At 51.4% G+C, this 3,848-nt stretch overlaps 1 long non-coding RNA gene across 1 annotated transcript; it reads left to right on the top strand.

The window, feature by feature from the left end:
• Positions 1-191: 191 nt before the first annotated feature.
• LOC145718618 (uncharacterized) lies at positions 192-3,348 on the top strand. Its single transcript, XR_014141924.1, has 2 exons — positions 192-2,189; positions 2,351-3,348. It is a non-coding gene; the product is annotated as an uncharacterized LOC145718618 (long non-coding RNA).
• Positions 3,349-3,848: the final 500 nt, after the last annotated feature.

Genomic DNA, 3,848 nt, shown 5'->3' with positions numbered 1-3,848 from the left:
TTTATTTATTTATTTGACAGAGAGAGAGACAGCAAGAGAGGGAGCACAAGCAGGGGGAGAGGGAGAAGCAGGCCTCCCGCGGAGCAGGGAGCCCGATGCGGGGCTCGATCCCAGGACCCTGGGATCATGACCTGAGCCGAAGGCAGACGCTTAACGACTGAGCCACCCAGGCGCCCCTAATTAATTAATTTTTTAAAAAAGGCAAGCTAGGCTGTGGAGTTAAACTCCTCTCAGCCCTACCTCTTCCCTGCTTTGCGATCTCCCAGTGCCTCCGTTTCCTCCTCAGTGGAGTAAGCATAATCATAGTACCTTACAGAGTTGCTGGGAAGACTCAGTCCGGTTACCCAAACAGGGCACTGAACAATGCACAGCATTCAGTAAGCGCTACGTGTCTCTGGTGTGATTACGATCATTTCGTCTGCACATGTGCAGTCTCTTTCAGTCCTTACAATGAGGGTAGGATGTTTTGTTGTTGTTGTTATTGTTGTTTTTGAGAGAGAGGGAGGAGCAGGGCGGAGGAGAGGGGGAGAGAGAGAATCTTAAGCAGGCTCCATGCCCAGCACAGAGGCCAACATGGGGCTCAGTCTCACAACCCTAAGATCATGCCCTGAACCAAAATCAAGAGCCAGATGCTTAACCAACTGAGCCACCCAGGTGCCCCCAAAGGTAGGGATTATTAAGACCCAACTTACAGATGAAGAAACTGAAACTCAGAAAAGTTGTTCATTGCTAGATTCCCTCAGGAAGGACTTGGTAGGCACCTACCAGCTACTGGCCCCGAGAGCTCAATGAGGAGAGAGGCCAGAGCTGCCCATCCCCAGGGATCCCAATGGTAGAAGCAAAGAGCACAGAATCAAAGGATAAATAGGTAGAAGAGGTGTATTGATGAGAAATGACTTGGGGTGCCATCAGCAAAGCAGGAAGAGACCATTTTTGAGCCTTTGAGTTTTGGGCTCCTGCCTTCCCCTCTCCAATGAGCAGGGAGCTATGTGTGGAAACAGCCCAAGACATGACACAGCATCATCCCACCCCATGGGCATCTTGGGCTTTAACATGTAACAGAACATAGTTCCCTCTGTTCTGAAAAGCAGTTTTGTTTTTCTTCAGCCTCGTTTCCTTCCTTCAATAAATGACCCCACTTTCCTTACTAAGGCCGGCCAGCCAGGAGTCATTCTTATTTCCTCCCAGCACCCTAACTGCCACCCCCCCCAACCTTCAACCTGTCAACAAGCCTTGTAGGTCCCACTCCAGCATGCCCCAGTCTGCCCCCTGCCCCATGTTACACCCGACCACAGGAGTGGCTGAAGAAAGGGCAAGTGTCACGCCTGAGGTTGGAGGCAAGGATGGAATGGAGCCAGGATTCAGGCCCAGGGGCTCTGACTGCACTGCTGATCTGTACTTGCTCTGAGATGGACCTGTTTGGGGCCTGTGGAGAGGGACTAGACCCAGTCATGTCTCCAGGGGGAAACACTGCTGGAGTGAAGGGCTGTAGCAGTCTAAGGAGGAAGCCTTGGGTTGGGGAACACTGGGAAGGGCTTCCAGGAGGAAAGATGGTGTCTCGAGTGGGCCCAGAGGGATAGGCGAGGTTTTGGTAGTAAGCAGAGGCCACATAGCGCAAACTTTCAAGTACTAGGCTAAGGAGCTCAGACTCTGTCTTGGGGGCACTGGGGAGCCTTGGAGGGTTCCATGTAGGAGAGGGAAAGGATCAGGTTTATGCTTTAGAAAGATCACTCTGGCTGCCATGTAGAGAATGGACCAGAATGGGAGGCTGAGGCCTGGAGCCTAGGAGGGAGGCTGAGGGAGAAGTAGGGAAGTGGGGAAGAAGGGGAAGGATTGGCCAAGGAGATTGATAGTCTGTCGAGGAGGGAGGAAGGTATCCAGGATGAGGCTGGGGGGATGGTGGGCTTGCCCCCGAGATGAGGACCTGGGAGGAGGGAGAGGTTTGGGAGAGATGCTGAGGTCACAACTAGGTGACTAGAGACTTGGGGACTTACTGGCCATGAGGCACCAGGGAGCCTGAGGACTCAACACTGCCTCCTGGGTTTCTCACCTGCAGAGCTGCTGCAGATCCGGGCATCCCAGGAGAAGGAGCAAAAAGACAATCTGGGGCAGGCTCTGAAGCAGCTGGAGAACCTGCTGAAAAAAGCACTGGAGCGAATCCCCAAGCTACAGGGGGTTGTGGAGGACTGGTGAGAGAGGCATATGATGGTGGGGCAGGGTGCTGAGCTGGGTGGACCGGGCAGAACTCGGGCGGCGGAGGGAGGGCAGCTGGTGACAAGCAGGCCATGGTGTTGGGGGGAGGCCGAGTGTCTAGAGGTCCAAGCCTTCCTGTGACGCTTCCCTTCCCCAGGTGGGAGCAGCCAGGCCAAGCCGCCCTGTCCGAGGAGCTCTGCCAGGGCCTGTCCCTGCCCCAGTGGCGGCTGCGCTGGGTCCAGGCCCAAGGCGCCCTGCAGCAGCTGTGCAGATGAAAAGGGGCCTCCAACAGGAGTCAGGAGCTTCATATTCACCCCTCCATGAGACCTTTGGAAGACAGTATCACCTGGATGTGTCAACCCATTGTCTCTACCCACACTTGCTGTCCCCTCCTCACAGGCATTTCTGTTCTTCTCAACTGCCTTGGACCTGTCCTTTCATCCCATCAAAGCCAAGAGAATGGGGTACTCTGGACCCCACCCTAGGTCCCCCTGAAACTCCTCTCATCACTCTCACCCTCAGCAAAAAGTCATTGAGCACCTGCTCTAAACACTGAGGATCCAGCACTGAACAAAATGGACAAAAGTCCCAGCCTTCAGGAAGTTGTTCTAGGACAGGGAAGCAGACCCCTGACAAGTTAAGTGAGCAAAATATGTGGTATGTTGGAAGATAACAGCTCTGGAGAAAAATAAAGCAGGCTGTAGGAGGTGCAACTTTAGATAGAAGGCTACACACACCCTGTAAAGGTAATGAGAGGGACGCACGTGGGCATCTGAGGAGGGCTTGTGCGGGGCTGGAGTGGGAAGGAGGCTAGAGCTCAGGCAATGGCCCTGAGCTCAAAATGCCGGTGTGAGGGTTGAGGAGGTGGGGGTGTTCAGCGGGTGGTGGGGGGGTGTCTTCTAGTTTTTACGTAGTTTCCTTTTTTGTATTTAAATCTCTGAAGTTGGGGCACCTGGGTGGCTCAGTTGGTTAAGCGACTGCCTTCGGCTCAGCTCATGATCCTGGAGTCCCAGGATCTAGTCCCGCATCGGGCTCCTGAGTCTGCTTCTCCCTCTGACCCTCCCCCCTGTCATGTGCTCTCTCTCTCTCTCTTTCTCTCTCTCAAATAAATAAATAAAATCTTAAAAAAAAATCTCTGAAGTCATTTGGAATTTATCCAAGTGGATCCAATTTTGTCTTATTTTACATATATCCCAATAGCATTTCTTAAAATTCTCAGAGCAGTGGTTGCCTCTAGAGGTGGGTAGTAGAGATCAACCAAGGGAGGAGACAGGGGAACTTTCTAGAGTTGGAAATGGATTACATGTTGAAGGTAGTAGGGATAGGTGTCAACTCATCTAGCTATACTCAGGTCTGTGCACTTCACTGTGAATTATTCTTCAACTTATAAAGTAAAACCTTACCCACCTATATAAAGTAAAACTTCAGGTGATTTGAGATGCCACAACTTCATATGCTAAATGTCCATGATTAACCAGGCTGTATCTGGATTCTCTCCAAGTCTATTGTCTGTCTGACTCTCATAGGGATTTTTCTTTTTTAAATTATGAAAAATTAGATGGTTCCACAGTGCAAAGTATGAAACAGTGTATATTCAGATGTTTAGCTTCCATCCCTGTCCCTTTTACCTTATTCTCTTCTCAACTATCTCAAAG

Source organism: Leptonychotes weddellii, unplaced genomic scaffold (assembly GCF_054177405.1).
Source record: "Leptonychotes weddellii isolate Sample4059 unplaced genomic scaffold, ASM5417740v2 HiC_scaffold_18501, whole genome shotgun sequence".
Lineage (NCBI taxonomy): Eukaryota > Metazoa > Chordata > Mammalia > Carnivora > Phocidae > Leptonychotes > Leptonychotes weddellii.
This window is presented reverse-complemented; position numbering and strand designations above follow the sequence as displayed.